Below are 19,527 nucleotides of genomic sequence, written 5' to 3' on the forward strand. Positions count from 1 at the left end.
CCGATTCCCTGCATCTTCGTTTGGTGGTATTGAATTGCCTGTGCAAAAGCGCTGAAGTAGTTAAAAGATACACTTGGTTTATCCGGTTCTGAGAGCAATTGCAATACATTCTGACTTGTGTTTGGATAAATTGCATAGGTTAATCATTGAATTGAGGGCTTGTAGCGTAGGCGTTACAGTCGCCGCAATTCACCTTAAAGAATTGCTTTCTTAAGTCATAGAATCCCGGGTTCGAATCCCAGACTCATACTGATAATGATAATCGCTGTGTAGATGTGCTTCCGTTGGGCACGCCAGAACAATGATTGTGGGTTCGAATCCCAGTTCGCCCCGAATGTGTTACTAGGTTTGCCAGCACCAGACCCGTGCGTGTTGGTTTCACCAAAGTGGTAAACGTCTGAGACCTGCAACACTTCGGGCTTTCCTCCCATATCAAGACGACATGCCGTGATATAACTGGAATACTGTTCAAAGAAGCGTTAAATCAAACTCACAGACTAATTTTAAACTGTCTCACTAGTGCCATGTAATGACTTAATATAAGTGCTTCACCAGTGAGTTTCTTGGTTTCATTATTTGTCAATATTTCCATCGTAACTGATATTTTCTGAAGAAGTCTTCATCAACTGGTTCTTAGCTGTGATGGCGTGCGGTTTGTGACGTGTTCGGTCATTTTGTTGATGGTACCTGCGTATAGTACACTGAACAGTAAGGGGCGGTCGGATAGTCTAGTGGTTAAAGCGTTCGCTCGTCACGCCGAAGACCCGGGTTCGATTCCCGAAATGGGTACAATGTGTGAAGCCCATTTCTGGTGTCCCCGCCGTGATATTGCTGGAATATTGCTAAAAGAGACGTAAAACCATACTCACTCACTCACTGAACAGTAATATCGTTTGAATTGTAACGGTTCATGTTATTAATTGTTCTTGAGAAACAGGGGTGATGGTAGCCCAGTGTCGAAGGTGATCGAAGATCCGGGTTCAATTCTCCACATACTAATAGTCTTGTAAATTGCATGAATCTATACAATATGCTCTCAGCGCTATGTTCCTATTACCCCGGTCAATGGATCAGTAGGCACTATATTCTTTTCATTCTCAGCTCCGTCGGGAATACACACCCAAGTTGCCTGTGAGTGGTTGCGATGTTAACAGTCACATAACCTTTCCATCTTACCGGATACCCATTCATTACTGGTTGGACTGAAGCATATTTCGAACACAGTCACTTGCCCAAGGAGACACCACATGTGCTACATGTGATTCAGTGTGAGGCAGGACAGAAGTCCTAGAACCTCCCCGGCGCCACGCCGGCGAACACGTCACCCATCCACCTACTCTCCGAGGTCAACGCAGCGTAACTTCACCCGAATTATGACCCTTGCGGTGAACACATGTAGCATGTATAAAATATGAACCTTTCACTACCCTTGCAACATTATGTCGAAAAATGAAGTCATTGTTTTTTTGTTGATTTTGGAATCGGCAAGATATCTTTAAGAGGTGTTTCTTCTCAATAGAGGGGGCACGGGTGGCCCAGCCGTCTAAGGCGCCGCGATTCGCTGTGCAGAGTTGCGTCCCTTGGGCACGCCAGAAACCTATGATTGTGGGTTCGAATCCCGGTTCGCCCCGATTATGTTTCTAGGTTTGTCAGCACCATACCCGTGCTCGTGGGTTTCACCGAAGTGGTAAACGTCTGAGACCTGCATCACTTGGGGCTTTCCTCCCACATTAAGCTGACACGCCGTGATATAACTGGAATACTGTTAAAAGCGGCGTTAAACCCAACTCACTCACTCTTCTCAATAGCTTCTATTTATTATGCAGTATTGGTTTTGCTATGGAGGTCGACTGTCGTAATGGGGCGTGTTTTACGAAGTATATGATATATTTCATTAATAAATTGACTTATCTAATATAAACATGTTGTTGTTGACATGTAGTTGTTGCTCTATTCAGCAATATATCTTTGTTCGTTGGTTTGAATCCCGGATTTTCCCTAAGGTATTATGATACTGGGTTTGTCGGCACCAAGTGTATGCTCGTGCGTTTTATCAAAGTGGACTGTCCTCAGTCACTTTTCGATGTCCTCCAAGCCCCGCTGGGGCAGCCGTGTGGTTAAAGCGTTCTATTGTTCTATTCTTCACATGGATGCAAAGTGTGAACCCCATTTCAGGTGTTCTCCGACGTGATATTTCTGGCGGCGTAAACCATACTCAATCGCTCACTTCAAACTCCGTAGGGATTCCGCGACAAAAACATCTGAGTGTAAAGCGCCGCTGTGCGTGTAATAATACAGTGATCGTGGGCTCGAATCCTAAACTCACCAAGATTTAGGTCATTGGTGTGTCAGCACAATACCCATGTTATTGCGTTTCATCCAATCGGTACATATCTAAGACCTGCGGGACATATGGCTGTCCTCCCACATTACGCTGATTCTCCGTGTTATAACTGAGTGTAATATAAAGCGACGCAAAACCCCACTTAATCACTTTATAGTTAAACGTTTCGATAGCTTTCCGCTGCTTGCTGTGACGTTGAACGGCGTAGAACACCATGTCCTCCCTCTTTCTCTCATAAATGAGATTTGGTTGAATGGGTGAGGTGATGGGAAATGGGGTTTAACGTCGCGTTTAAGATTATTGCACTTCTGCAGCGACGTGACTCGAGCGGATCATTCTTTTGTTACCCCTCGTGAGATGAACGCTAAGCAAGACAACAACCAATACCAGCTTTTAAAGTCTTTTGGTACGACGCGGCCTGGGTTCGAACCATCGGGCAAACGCTGTAGCCACTGCCCCACGCTGGAGCCGTCTTGGGCTGATGCCATCATAAGGTAGACGGGCGATATATAAACACAATTTGGATTTCGTTTTATCCAATGATTTAATCCTCGATGCGATGTACTTGGTGTAAATTCAATGTGTAACAGCATTTCGGCCCGTTGGAATTCCGACTTCCAGCACACCATCATAAATGGCTTTTTAAAATTGGTAGAATGAATGAATATCCGAGAGTAATAGCTGTATCCTCGAGGGAGGTTAAAGAACAGTAAACTACGGTTATAACGAACTCAAAGGGACCACTAATTTTGGTACGTTATAAGCTGCAGCATAACTACAGCAGATAGTCGGGACAAAAAAGTCAGTTCGTTGTATCCGTCAGTTCGTTATAAGCGCGTTCGTTATAAACGTAGTTAACTTTACTGTAAATTCTTTGCTGAAGACCTATTCTACCCCGCGGCCGGATCTTCACGGTTCAAACTCACTGGTGAAGTACAAAGACTAAGTCCATGGTACTAGTGAGACTAGTTTAAAATTAGTGAGTGAGTGAGCAGTTTACGCTGCTTTGAGCAATGTTCCAGTTATATCACGGCAGGTCAGCTTAATGTGGGAGGAAAGCCCGAAGTGATGCCGGTCTCGGACGTTTATTTCTTCGGTGAAACCCACGAGCACGGGCATGGTGCTGACAAACCCAGAAACATAATCGGTGCGAATAGGGATTCGAACCCTCGATCATAGCTTTCTGGCGTCATATATCTGCGGACCCGTGAAGATCCGGGGTAGAATAGGTCTTCAGTAACCCATGCTTGCTGTAAAAGGCGACTATGCTTGTCGTAAGAGGCGACAAACGGGATAGGGTGGCCAGGCTCGCTGACTTGGTTGATGCATGTCATCGTATCGCAATTGCATGGATCGATGCTCATGATATCAATCACTGAATCGTCTTGTCCAGACTCGATTATTTACAGACCGCCGTCATAAATAGCTGGACTATTTCTGAGTGCGGCGTTAAACAACAAACAAACAAATCATATATCTGCAGCGTTACCAAACAGACAATAACGAAAAGGTTTGATAAGGGTGGTTAATTTATGATACCTGACACTGGTCCGCTTGGCACAGACTGAAGTTGCTAACTGCGGCGTTAAAAATATTCCTTCATTAACCTACCTCCGTCAAAACTAATTTTACGTAATCGTGTCTACAAAATGTTAATATAAATATGATCTGATACAAAAATTATACCAAGAGGTTGGATTAAAATCCCAGAATCGCTGCCGTCATATTGTCAACATCATTCCAGTACAAGCTGCTCCCCGTGAAGATTCCGGGGTAGAATAGGTCTTCAGCAACCCATGCTTGCCGTAAAAGGTGACTATGCTTGTCGTAAAAGGCGACTAACGGGATCGGGTGGTCAGGCTCGCTGACTTGGTTGATACATGTCATCGATCCCAATTGCGTGGATCGATGCTCATGATATTAATCACTGGATTGTCTGGTCCAGACTCGATTATTTACAGACCGCCGTCATATAGCTGGAATATTGCTGAGTGCGGCGTTAAACAACAAACTAACCAACCAACCAGTACAAGCTGCTGGGTTACTGGGCGACAGACTTACAAACATCAGAAAACAGATCTAAATCTTATGTATATATGTCAAGTGATTCTTGTGGCTACAAGGCTACAAAGAAAAACCTCTTCAAGTACCAAATCACACTATCGATTGAACATGTTGTAGGTTTTTAAATGAAATAAGCCTTGTTGGGTTATCGGTTTTCACTTGAGACATCAAAAGCCGATCCTTGCAGCACTGGCCACGTGCTGTTCCGGACAATCGATGGCCCAGGAATCCGTGCACGGAGGTTGATCTGACAAAAGGATATTTCTGGTACAGGCTCTCAGCCCCTCAATATGTTCCGCTGATATTTGATAAGTATCGATTATCTCTCACGTGTTACAATGAATTTGCCTACATCTCTTAATGTACCGCATTCGACCCGCAAGGTACATCATTCAAGACGTTCTGTTACTTGGCCTTTGGGGAAATCGCTGTGCGAGACACTACTCTAAGTATTGATTGCCTGCTAATGTCGTGATGAAGGTCTGTGTATGTTGTCGTTATGGCATAGAAACCTCCAGGTATAGTCAGAGAGACAGAACGTAAGGACATTCTTATGTATGTTACAATCAATGTGTGAAATCAGTCAGCGTGTAAACTCATTCTACAATTGTTAAGCCACTTCATCTACATAATAACGATTTCCATAGAGTTTTATGCTTCATTTCATCACCGAGTGACTGAAAATGTTAGGATTAAAAGAAAAAGAAAATCAATGTATATTTTTATAAAAACCCAATAGGCTTCTAATCCTGACACAATTGGTCTATTGTGATGTTTTAAGACCTTTTGAACTTCTCAACAGCTTTTAAGTCAAATGAAATAATAATTGTAAAATGACAGAAATATTTTGGCGTTATGTAAACTGCCTAAGCGAAACTTTTAATCAGTTTACACATTGACTGTAACACATAAAAGGGACCGCTGTGAGTGAGTGAGTGAGTGAGTTAAGTTTAACGCCGATTTAACAGTATTCCAGTTATATCACGGCGTGTCAGCCAAATGTGGGAGGAAAGCCCGATGTGATGCAGGTCTCAGACGTTTACCACTTCGGTGAAACCCACGAGCACGGGTATGGTGCTGACAAACCTAGAAACATAATCGGGGCGAACCGGGATTCGAACCCACAATCATAGGTTTCTGGCGTGCCCAAGGGACGCAACTCTGCACAGCGAATCGCGGCGCCTTAGACGACCGGGCCACCCGTGCCCCCGGGACCGCTGTGACGTTCAGGTGCTTGCTTTGTCTTTTTGGAGCGAAACATCTTTACTCGTGATTACATAATCCCTCCTCATAATTACATTATTCTAACCCTGTGTTGGTCAGTTTGTTGTTTAACGCCGTTCTCAGCTATATGACGGCGGTCTGTATGTAAACAGTCGAGTCTAGACCAGACAATCCAGTGATTGACATCATGCGCATCGATCCACGCAATTGGGATACGATGACATGCATCAACCAAGTCAGCAAGCTTGACAGCCCGATCCCGTAAGTCGCCTCTTATGACAAGCATAATCGCCTTTTAAGGCAATCATGGGTACAAAAGTACTGTTAGTCCACATGGTCCCCAGTATGGTGATTACCTTCAGTTGTTGGCGATGTATAGCCTTTTTGTATTATGTATTGTTATGTATAGTGATATGATTTTTAGGTTACATGCTAGTTTTAAACAAGAAAGAAGTGAGCAAAGCTCACATACCCCCGTTATCCCCGCTGGTCAACAACAAATAGTAAACAGTTTGTTAATTAATGAAATATTACATATTTCTAACTGATTTTAACTTCAATGTTTTAAGAACTAAGATTGAGTTCCAGTGACAATTGACCCCCCCCCTCCCCCCAAATCTCTCATGTTACCAGTGTTCACTACGAGGAGGTAGATCACCATGAACACCTTTGAATAAAAAATTGATTGAGGAGTTATATAAGAAGAATTATCAAAAGGACCAAAAATTGTTGATATAAAAACACATAAAAAATGGAACAATATCATATAAGAAATTCAATAAATTAATAATTTCCATCTAGCCTTAACAGATATAAACTTAAATTAACACGAAGCACAGATACTTAAGATGATCTACATGTGTGGATACAATTTTGGAAAATATATTAGCTATACAAAACCAGTCATCAAAATTTCTACATTCCATCATGTTTCCATGAAAACAGCAAAACAGGAAACTTTCAGAATCTTATAAAAGATAAAAAAAAACAATCTAAGTGGTTAATGTAGCAAGTTTGCTGAAGCTAGGATACATATAATATTGTAAACATGGATCGTACAAAAACTCTACCTAAAATATATATTTCACCATGATTCCATGGAAACGGCAAAAATAAAAAAAATCAGAATCATCAAACTAGCAAAAGGCACAAGTACTCATTGTGGTAAATGTGTGTAGCAAGTTTGGTGAAGCTAGGGTGCATGGTTAAAACGTTATGGGCTGTACAAAACACCCACCCTAAAAGTTTAAGTTTCTTAATGTTTCCATGGAAACGGCAAAGATTAAAAAATTCAGAATCTTCAAACTAGCAAAAGGCACAAGTCCTCCTTGTGGTAAATGTGTGTAGCAAGTTTGGTGAAGCTAGGGTGCATGGTTAAAACGTTATGGGCTGTACAAAACACCCACCCTAAAAGTTTAAGTTTCTTAATGTTTCCATGGAAACGGCAAAAAATAAAAGTTCAGAATCTTACAACTAGGAAAAGACACAAGTACTGATTGTGGTTAATGTGTGTAGCAAGTTTGGTGAAGCTAGGGAGCATGGTTAAAAAGTTATGTGCCGTACAAAGCTCGGACGGAAGGACGGACGAAACGCTATATAATCTGTGATATTCTAATTATTTTACTGTCTTTTGTTGACAGGATTTCATAATTTAAATGTATTTCTTTTGTATAACATTAGATAGTCACGATATGGCTAAAATACTGCCGATGTGCCTTTAAATTTTAACTCACTCACTCACGATGTCAATCACTGGATTGTCTGGTCCAGACTCGATTATTTACACAGGCCACTGTGACATTGCATCACTGTTGCTGAATTGGGCGTTAAGGAACAAACGTACGCTTTTAGGTTTCATCTCACAGTCACGATATAATTAAATAATGTTATAGTGGCGTGAATCACTCAAGCACCTGGCCATAGTCGCCACAATTGCCGAATGCTTCATTAACCCTAAAAGACTTTCATCTCATATGCTTCCACTCCAATTCAGTTCGATAAAAAAATATAAAAAAATTCCAATAACGCCTTCGCCCCTGTTCTTTCATATAAAGTCGTGAGATTAATCGGATGTAAATAGGAACGCTGTGATATGCCCCGGATAAAGGGTGAGATCAAACGATGTATTAACACAATTCATTTTTGTCTTGTCACTCATGGATTACCAATACATCACTGCTTGCGTTACATGGAACTAATCAGTTGTCAGAGGGTTCTTCAATACGCTAGCCGGAGGAACTACTCTTGAATGGTAAAGTGCAACAACAGATCGAACTTGTGATAAATCCCACTTGTCTCAGGCCCGAGAGCAGGAAAATGACGAAATCGGTATATCGATAGTCAACATCTAAGCAGCGATGTACATGTAGAGAATCTCACCCGAGTGTCTTTTGATATCAAATATATCAACGAGGGTTGATATATTTGATATAAAAAGACACGAAGGTGAGATTTTATTTATCATCCAACATCATTCTTCCAACTTTTTTCCAGTAGACTGTAATAAGCAGTAAAACGAATTGCCAACAGCTTCAGTTGCGGAGCCATTAGTGATGTCATTTGATTGTGATGTCATGGTTACCAATGACGTCACAATGTAGAGATCGCTTGATCTCGCTTGCTAATGCTTGACCTCACCCAAGCATATCTCCTTTGGGAGCCAGTTTTGGAGTGAGTGAGTGAGTTGGGTTTAACGCCGCTTTTAACAGTATTCCAGTTATATCGCGGCGTGCCAGCTTAATGTGGGAGGAAAGCCCGAAGTGATGCAGGTCTCAGACGTTTACCACTTCGGTGAAACCCACGAGCACGGTTATGGTGCTGACAAACCTAGAAACATAATCGGGGCTAACCGGGATTCGAACCCACAATCATAGGTTTCTGGCGTGCCCAAGGGACGCGACTCTGCACAGCGAATAGCGGCGCCTTAGACGACCGGGCCAGGCGTGCCCCCACCAGTTTTGGATGATCTATGTACTACTCAAACGAAGCTTCAGAACATCTGATTTTTTCAAAAACGATTGTTAATCTGTCATGCCGATTTTTTCATAGTGACGTCATGTCATGACAGATTATATAATAGTCTTTTGAAAACATCAGGTGTTCTTTAACTCAGAATGAAAAAAGGTCACAGTTAATATACAGCGACTCAATGAAAAGTAATGGGTATTCTTGAACCATGTCTGGTGTTAAAATAAGTGAAGTTACGGACAGAAGTTCACAGTGCTGTTGTTTAACACCGCACTCAGCAACATTCCAGCTATACGACGGCGGTCTGAATGTAAATAATCGAGTCTGGATCAGACAATCCAGTGACTTATATCATGAGCATCGATCCACGCAATTGGGATACGATGACATGCATCGATCACGTCAGCTAGTCTGACCACCCGATCCCGTTAGTCGCCTTTTACGACAAGCATGGGTTGCTGAAGACCTGTTCTATCCCGGAATCTTCATGAAAAAATCAAGAGCTTAATCTGAATTGGCATTTTGAAGAAAGACATCACATTCACCTAAAACAAAGTGGAAATTGATGTTGTCACACAATAAATACTGAAAATCTTCCAACCAGTTAGTATCAACGGAATACTAAACCAGTGTCAGTAGAAACACCGTTCTCGTCAATACTTGGTGTAACAACCCTGCACACGAACGACTGCCGCCAGACGCCGCCTCATACCATGAATCAGACGTTGCACTTGACGTTGAGGTTTTTCTTTGTTTGTTTGTTGTTTAACGCAGCACTCAGCAATATTCAAGGTATGTGACGGCGGTCTGTCAATAATCGAGTCTGGACCAGACAATCCAGTGATTGACATCATGAGCATCGATCCACGCAATTGGGATCTCTGCAATTGGGGGGGGGGGGGGGGGGGGGGTTGGTTTGTTGTTTAACGCCGCACTTAGCAATATTCCAGCTATATGACGGCGGTCTGTAAATAATCGAATCTGGACCAGACATTCCAGTGATTAATATCATGAGCATCGATCCACGCAATTGGGATCGATGACATGCATCAACCAAGTCAGCGAGCCTGACCACCTGATCCCGTTAGTCGCCTCTTACGACAAGCATAGTCGCCTTTTACGGCATGCATGGTTTGCTGAAGACCTATTCTGAAGACCCGGATCTTTACGGGTTGACGTTGAGGTATTCTAGCCAATTCCGCCGACAAAGCAGCAGCATGTTCATTTTAGTTTTGGACAGGTGGGTCGCTCTGTTGAACATGACGGTCTAAACTATCCCACAGATTTTCAGTTGGTTTAAGATCTGGATTCATTATGGCATTCTGACGTAAGCATTCGAGAACAGCACGTGATCTGTGATGTCTAGCATTATATACATGAAGACAGGTCAAGTGGCCAACGCATAATTGTCGCAATGGGGGATAACTGCCGTCTCTAGGATGTCATGCTGATATCGAGGTCAGTTCAGATTACCCTACACAGTAACAAAGTCAAGTCTACAATTCAATGAAACACATCTCGTTACCATGACCGATCCCCCATCAAATGAATGGATCTTAAAAATGTTGTGTACAGCCATTCCTACCACGTGTACGGACGTCTACTTTCTGTAACAGAGTGAGTGAGTGAGTTAGGTTGAACGCCGCTTTTAACAGTATTCCAGTTATATTACGGCGTGTCAGCCAAATGTGGAAGGAAAGCCCGAAGTGATGCATGTCTCAGACGTTTACCACTTCGGTGAACCCCACGAGCACGGGTATGGTGCTGACAAACCTAGAAACATAATCGGGGCGAACCGGGAATCGAACCCACAATCATAGGGGGTGGCGTGCCCAAGGGACGCAACCCTGCACAGCGAATCGCGGCGCCTTAGACGACTGGGCCACCCGTGCACCCCTATGTGTAACAGAAAACGACTTTCATCAGAAATATGGATGCAATGTTCCAGACACCATTGACGTTGATTAGACCGGACCAAACTGGCGCTACTTGCGCCTGAATTAAGAAGAGGCGTTTGATTGGTCTCCTGACTCTCAATCCACCTGTTTTGACACGATTTCTGATGGTTCTGGTTCAAATCGCTCTGCCTGGTAGACAATGTCCCTATAAAACTGACCTGTCGTCTAACGAGCCTTAATAATGCTGCATCGTCTCTCCTGGGTGGCTTGCGGTGCTGACCTGGGCGAGGCCTTAACTTAATTTCTTCGGTATTTCTGGACTAATCTTGAAATTACAGTATGGTGACGTCAAAGTTGACGTCCAATTCCCCTCTATACAATTCCTGCATTTTAATTCCAATAATCTGCCACCTTACGCTTCAGAAAATCTACGACGTGCCATGACGATGCTTTGTAAGGAATGTATACCAGCAATGTTCAAAACCATTATGTGTTGTTGTCATATAACTGGAATATTGCTGAGTGCGGCGTTAAACAACAAACAAACAAACAAACAAACAATGCTGAATGCAAAAAGCATAAATATTTGTCCTTAACCTTTGCGACCGCCACCGTAGTTTAGTGGACAGAGCTGATATAACTGAAAACTAATCTTGAACGCGACGTCAAACCCCATTTCACCTCACTGTTGCAAGATTGTATAAGTGTAGCTTACAAGAGACATGTCCTGCGGGAGGACAGGTGCTTTGCAGATATATTCCTGGACAATGGGGTATTTTTCTAATTGAATTGCAGTGAAAACAAACACACAAGAAGATACATATATTCTATTTCCTCGGGGATACTACCATTGTCTTGCAGACATTCAATGAAAATAAGTGTTCTTAGATCTTTACGAAGAGTGCTATTGAATTCTCACGAGCGAGAGAAGGTATGTGCCATGTTAGATGGTGAGGTGAAATGGGGTTTAAAGTCGCGTCCAAATTTATTGCACTTATATAGCGACGTGCATGCACGTTTGTATGAGGCTGCTTGTACTAGTCCGGACTGATGCCGATTTATAGTGCTCGCCCACTGAGATACCATGCCGCAGTTTAACATGAATACACCACTCAGACACAGTATACTGACTCCGAGCCGACCAGTCCTTGTTTCAGCCCCTTAATGCAGAGCGAAGACAGGGTACCATATTTAAACGTCTTTTGGTAAGACGCGACCGGGGATCGAACCTCGGACCTTCCGCTATCCGGGAGGACGCTCTACCACTAGACCACTGATGCGGCCGCCCTATTTTAGACAAAGGAGCAATGAGGATGGTGAGGTCGCTTCCGAAACGAAGTTGCGATGGCATTTGGGTCCAGGGTATCTGTCATAGATTGAAGAGTTGATACGCTTAATTGAGGATGGTTCATGAATCACTTCTGCAGGTTATAATCAACGAAGAACTGTTGACGATAAATTCCAATACAGACACTACAAAAACAACAATAATTATAATCGACATGATGGTGTAGCTCGATCATTTTATTACCGTAGTCGCCATGCTTGTGGTTTTGACACAGAGGTCCATCCATGCTACGACCCAAAATATGTAGAGTGCGTCATGGAAAATGATAAGTACCAAAGTCTTTCGAATGGGCCCGTACACAGCCTCAAACGTATCCAGGCCAACAAACCTGATCTGGTTCTTGTTTATAAATTGAATGAAATCATTTATATCATTCACTTTTCTGTCCCTTTTGACACTAATATGATTGACAAAATTTAGGAAAAACAAAGGAAATATGCCGACCTCGCTTTCGTCCCAAATACCAAGTTGTCCCACTCCACATTGTTCTCGGTGTCTTAGGTTTGGTACCTCAAAAGTGTACAGCCCTCCTGGCAATCTGGGTAATGCAGTAAGTTGCAGTGTTGGGGAGTCTTCACATTCTCCGAAAAGTTCTCGGTGGGTTTTGACTAGGCAGCGCTTCCTGGGAGAAGTCCCATTCGCTGTCTGGACTACGTGTAGAGGGGGTAAGGGCCCCGAGCTGATGATAAGCCTAACCAGCCTGACTGTGCCAGGATCACCCATACCCTCTTTGCTGCATTTTTAATTTAAACTTTAAATAATAATGTCCCGATGTTGAACGCCTTCCCGTGGTGGTACTAAGTAGGAAGGATTCAATCCCCTGAACCAAACGTACATAACCAACCCAGCTAGAGCTAACCCCCATGAAGCTGGTTAAAACTGGGATACAGCACGATATGAAAAAGATATACTTCAACTCCGCAGCCCAGTCAGCCTCCTTCCCGCATACAAACCAATTAAACTGGAGATAGGATTTGTCCCAGGGGGAGCACACACCCAAACTTATGTTGGACACACCAGCTAAGGTCAACACTTCTGGATTGGTTGGTTGGTTTGTTTGTTGTTTAACGCCGCACTCAGCAATATTCCAGCTATATGACGGCGGTCTGTAAAAAAATCGAGTCTGGACCAGGCAATCCAGTGATTGATATCATGCGCATCAATCCAAGCAATTGGGATCGATGACCTGCATCAACCAAGTCAGCGAGCCTGACCACCCGATCCCGTTATAGTCGCCTTTTACGACAAGCATAGTCACCTTTTACGGCAAGCATGGGTTGCTGAAGACCTATTCTACCCCGGAATATTCACGGGTCACTTCTGGATTGTGCGAAAGCAACAGGGTGGCCAGAAATACCACGAATAAATGGCAAATTACAGAAGCAGCACTGGGACATAGGCATTCCAATGTATGCATACCTGGCAGAGCAGAATATCCGTGACAGCTCCGGCGACTCTAGTTGTACATGCGCTGTGAACGTGGTGAGGTAAATGCAAACACTCCTCTAGCAGCTTTCCATGAACCCTCAGTTCCAACAGCAGCAGACCGGAAATTGCAAATGAGCGTTCGGAATATTCTTCCCAAATTACCTGATTCAGTTGTCACTTATTGGTTCACAAAATATTTGTTTTGTTTGTTTGTTTGTTGTTTAACGCCGCACTCAGCAATATTCCAGCTATATGACTGCGGTCTGTAAACTAATCGAGTCTGGACCAGATAATCCAGTGATTGACATCATGAGCATCGATCCACGCATTTGGGATCGATGAGATGTATCAACCAAGTCAGCGAGCCTGACCACCCGGCCCCGTTAGTCGCCTTTTACGACAAGCATAGTCGCCTTTTACGGCAATACTATATATGGGTTGCTGAAGACCTGTTCTACCTCGGAATCTTCACGGGTCGGTTCACAAAATATCCTTGATGTCGGCCGCAAAGATTTAGAGTTATCTCCTGATTCCGACCCCTGGTCTGTCAATGGTTCTGTTAATCCGTTGTATATTTTGTTTATGCCATTTTATAATAAAATCGTTAAGTTATCGATTAAGAAAGTGAAGCTAATTAAACAATTTAACCAATCAGTTCCACAATATCAACTTGAAAAAATAAATGACATGATTTCTGTCACTCTCAATACGGACTGTTCCTGGCATAACATTAACTGTCGCGTGTATGCTGGAACACAAACACCGGAGGAATTCCATACAGTTTCCAAAGACAATAAACCAAAAAGAGGAATAAACCAAAGAAAACACGGTTCCAAATGAAACAAGGAAAGGTTAGAACTTTGCTTGAAATGTCTCTGGGCAATCAATGTCAAAACGTCAAAAAATAAATTTGGAAACAGAAAAACCGGAAAGGAAGAGAAAGTGGGACAAGAAAAATAATTTTATAAAACAAAATAAGCTGTTCAATACTGATGAAAACAGTTTTACAGGCAATTAGAGCAACCAATGGCAGAGATGAGAAGAGACCCAACAGTGGATTCCAGTGAAAGGTTTTGAAAACAGTTGTGGTCGATAACCTGCAACTGCAACCTCGAGGAACCATGGGTAGAGGATTACAAAAATTTAAATGACAAAATAAAGTCCCCATGGTTGTGTTTCATTACACCTGATTGTCCTAAAAAAGTATTTAAAAAGTCCATATCTAACACGGCGCCAGGGCCTGATGGTAATCGGAACCGGTATTTGAAACTATTCCCATGCGTCCGAACACCATTACTTCTAACTTTAAATTCTCTTGTGGATACAGGGAATGTTCCAGACCCGTGAAGATCCGGGGTAGAATATGTCTTCAACAACCGATGCTTGCCGTAAAAGGCGACTATGCTTGTCGTAAAAGGCGACTAACGGGATCGGGTGGTCAGGCTCGCTGACTTGGTCGATGCATGTCATCGATCTAAATTGTGTAGATCGATGCTCATGATGTCAATCACTGGTTTATCTGGTCCAGACTCGATTTATTTTACAGACCGCCGTCATATAGCTGGAGTATTGCTGAGTGCGGCGTTAAACAACAAACAAACAAACAAACAAAACAATTGCGTGGATCGATGTTCATGATGTAAATCACTGGATTGTCTGGTCCCGACTCGATTTATTTACAGACCGCCGTCATATAGCTGGAATATTGCTGGGTGCGGCGTTAAACAACAAACAAACAAACAAATCCGCCTCGGTTGGGCAAAGGTCATACAATACGTCTCCCAAAGAAAGGTGATGTGACTGACCCTATAAACGTCCGCCCTATTACATGTCTGAATACACAGTACAAAATATTTACAGGGTGACTTACAGATGTTGTGTAATCATACTGCGCTTCCAATGATATCGTTAACATAAGAGCAGAAAGGAGCCAGAAAGGGATGTTGGGGTTGTAAAGATCAATTGCTGGCACAGGAATGATCCTTCTGGGGGCTAAATCTTACCATCGTAACCTCTGTGTGTTGGATAGACTACAGGAAAAGCTTATGAATCTCGAGAATGGATTTTGAAGTCACTGGAACGTATTGTCCTCCCCATGGGGCTGCTTGTTTTACTCAAGTCTTTAATGAACTGCTGGTCAACTCAACTTGAAATGTTTGTTTGTTTGTTGTTTAACCCCGCATTCAGCTGCATGACGGCGGTCTATAAATAATCGAGTGCGGTCTTAACAACAAACAAACAAACTTTTACCATGGCAGACAATAGAAACACGTTATAAACTGATAAATATTCATCGCTTTATAAAAAAGTTTGTGGACACGATTAGTTGCAACGTTCTTGCAGTAACCATAGGCTGCAATCGTGGCGAAGATTTGTGTAAAAAGCATTACTTAATTTCGTTTTGCATATATGCAATTTGCCCAACAAATGGATAAATACGAAAACATGTTTTCTGACATAACAAAGTTGTGGCATTTACGTAATTACAAAGAACTCCATGCTCAATTGCGAGCATGCAAACTCCAAATGAATCATTTGTCTAGAGTGTAAGTACGTGAATTTGGATTATCAATAGAGAAGAGGTTGTCATATTCATGGTCTACTCACAGTTGTAAAGACATGAAGGACCCAATGACCCTCGACAGAAACAGATCGGTGTTATCGACTAGGCCGCTGAGTAGTGCAGAGGTGTTACTCGATTAATTTGAACTGGTGCTTGAGACGTGTTTGGGGCTGACAAGGAACAGGCAGCTTGATTACTTTGTAAGAACATGGAGTAGACGTTCTGATAATCAATGTTCTAGGGTGAGGAAAAAATACATGGGGAAAGTGTTTTTCTTCGTCTTCGCAGAATTCTATAATTTCCGCTAAGACACTTGAATTGGAGAGCATATGACACTGTTAAAAATGGAGCTGTCATGTGACTGGTTACACGAAAATGGAGCTGTTATGTTACTGGTTACTTACACGTGGACGGAAAAAGGGTTCAGCATCCTATATGACTAGTTTTCCTGTATTCATTTTGTAGACATCTGCTTTAGAACTGAAATATACTGTTCTGTTTCTGAACCCAGTGTTTGTTTGTTTGTTGTTTAACGCCACACTCAGCAATATTCCAGCTATATGACGGTAGTCTGTAAATAATCGAGTCAGGAACAAACAATCTAGTCATTGACATCATTAGCATCGATTCACGTAATTTGGATACGATGACATGCATCAACCAAGTCAGCGAGCCTGACCACCCGATCCCGTCAGTCGCCTCTCACGACAAGCATCGTCGCCTTTTACGGCATTAAATGTGTCCTGCAAGGAAAATACTTGTACTGTAAGTAAGATCGCCTGGAGACAAATAAACTGCTTCTATAGATACAATGGTGGTTTTGTTGAAAGGGATTAAAAAATGTTGTTTTCAGATGCGTGTTCATTACTCACTTTAGTAATAAAAACAGCACTATGTTATTGTAAGGGGCGTCCCTTGTTGCCTAGTCTCCGGTGAAGTAGATGCAAAGATGTTCCTTTGATCTCGCCTCCAACCACGACGAAAACTGACACGCTGCAAATGAGACACGTACATCTCCTCCAGATATATATGTTGTTCTATTATCCCCAAAAGGTGTTTCGTGTGCCATGAACAGGCCAGATCACACAACAGTATTCAGGTCCTCACATATTAACGCTGATTATCTACAGGCTTTTGAAGTCATAATCCCTCTTAAAGTGTCCTGTTTCACGGCTGAGATCAAACGCGTTGGTAATTAAATTCATTCGAAACGTGACGCTTAGAGCTCCTTATTGCTTTCAATTCTTTAGGGGAGAAAGAAAGCAGATGTGAGGGAACATTACGCACTGTCAGCTTCTTCGTAAGCAAGAAGTCGTTCGTAGTGGGAAATGGTTTGCTGTGTAAAATAATTATAAACCTCTGTTCCCACTAATGAACCGGCATCGGCAACGGATCAGCAACGTGATTCATTTGCACTGAAATATGAACTGCTGGCCACAAGAAAGTATGCGCTTGAAAATTGGATTTTGAACAACAGTTTTGAAACGTTATCGTATGTTTGTTGTTTAACACCGCACTCAGCAATATTCCAGCTATAAGACTGCGGTTTGTAAATAATCGAGTCTGGACCAGACAGTCTGAAACGTTATTGAAACAGGACTGATGCCGATTTATAGTGCTAGCACACTGAGATACCATGCCGCAGTTTAACATGAATACCCCACTCAGACACAGTATACTGACTCCGAGCCGACAAGTCCTTGTTTTAGCCCCTTTAAGCCGAGCGCCAGACAGGGTAACAACAAGTACCATCTTTTAACGTCTTTTGGTATGACGCGGCCGGGGATCGAATCCGGACCTTCCGCTCTCCGGGCGGACGCTCTACCACTAGACCACGGAGGCGGTTGTAAATTTAAGGGTAAAAAGCAGACACTTTGCCAACTGACATTGCCGATTGAATACATGAAACGTCAAGGCCAGAAAATAATCAGTCTTGATTATGTACTGAAACAGATACCATTGGTCGTAAAAGGCGAAATATATTTGCGGCCATTCGGTCAAAAAATACAAAGTTGAAATAAAGGACAAAAGTCAGCAATAATAGTCAAATGTTACGAATAAAGTATTAAATGATACTGATAAGGGTCAAAATACAAAACAAACAGACGCCGGTTAATGGCGTCTTTACGTAACATTTGACTATAATATTGCGTACTTTTGACCTGCATTGCAACTTTGTATTTTTTTAACCAGCGTCCGTTTGTTTTGTATTTTGACCTTTACAAGTAACATTTAGTACTTTATTCGTAACATTTGACTATTATTGCGTTTATTTCAACTTTGTATTTATAGACCGAATGGCCGCTCAAAGAAATAGTGTTCAAAAGTATAAGAATGGAAAATAAGTGTTCGTTTCAGATGCTTGTGGATTTTGATCAGTGATGTTTTCGTTTGTAAATTCTAGTTTTGATTGATGAAATTTACCACATGACACATAAAATCGTTGTCGCTATGTGGATAAAAACGTCATGGGCGAGAACGGTGAGAAGAAAGATTAAAAAAACACTATCTGTACATGTTTTGTATCTGAACCTCGAATTACACGATATCACGAACCTGAAGCGATGGTCCCTTCAGGTTCAAGATAGAGTGAGTCTGATGTTATGGGGATAGAGGGAGTATGCTTTTACCACGCTGTTAGAAATAATTCTGCCATATCATAGAAGGGGACTGCAATAATGTATACATAGTTTTTATTCCGGGAACCGGAACTCGTATTTGTAAGCCTGACAAGAAAATTCTTGAACCGTTTGGTTACCCTATCACCCCTAAGACTATAATTTACATTTTATAATAAAACCAAAAACTGTTCCAAACATTGATGTTAAACCTGAGAAATTGTCCCGAGAAACTTAAATACTATAAGAGAACATGTAAAAGTAAATTAGCGAAATAATTACAACTGCAACATAAACACACTACACTTATTGCCTCAACCCAGGCTTGTGTCCAATAAAGTGTCTAATTTGTTTTTGTATTGAGGGAATTAACGTTCCTAAAATATCAGGTTCCCTCAATTCATGCCCTCTAATTCTCTAGTCAAATATCAGAAGACGTGTTCCCTTGTGCTGCCCCTTTGCTCGAGTTCAAAGAACTTGGTATCAAAGAGGAAATAAAACCTGTCTGATCATGCAATCAACCTGGCTCTTTGATATTAAACGGAAGTAATTTACCATGAAGTGATCTCAATGAAACCTTATATGTCCTGTCTCAAAGATGGGTTCACGCGCTGTGGTTACACAATTCATTCGAATTCGATTTCTGTGACAAAGGCGACACGGGGAACCATAGTTCTAAGGCATCACTATTTTCAGGAAAGAGTTGCACCCCTTTACTGCTAGTGGTTAGTTCCATTTCTCCGATTTTGATCATTGATCTGTCAGAACTATGCCAGTGTTCGTTGTGTTCATCTCAGGAGAAAACTTCACCCGCATGTGTCTCTTTGCACATCCGTCAGACACAAAGCTGATAAATGGTAGCCTGCGAATCAAATATTAAGTAGTCTCATAGAAGCCTGAAAAATACCTTAGTGAATAGAAGATAAAACCCACTCTTAAATAACAGAGTTTACAAGCTTGACCTTTTGAAATGACGCTGCCGTTGTTTCATCAAACACTCGTCAGAATTGGTTATGATGCCCAGGGGCATCCCATGTGTTGCTCTGACAGTTTGAAATAATAGCGGTCAAAGT

This window comes from Haliotis rufescens, unplaced genomic scaffold, assembly GCF_023055435.1.
Source record: "Haliotis rufescens isolate VD_foot unplaced genomic scaffold, xgHalRufe1.0.p SCAF_60, whole genome shotgun sequence".
NCBI lineage: Eukaryota > Metazoa > Mollusca > Gastropoda > Lepetellida > Haliotidae > Haliotis > Haliotis rufescens.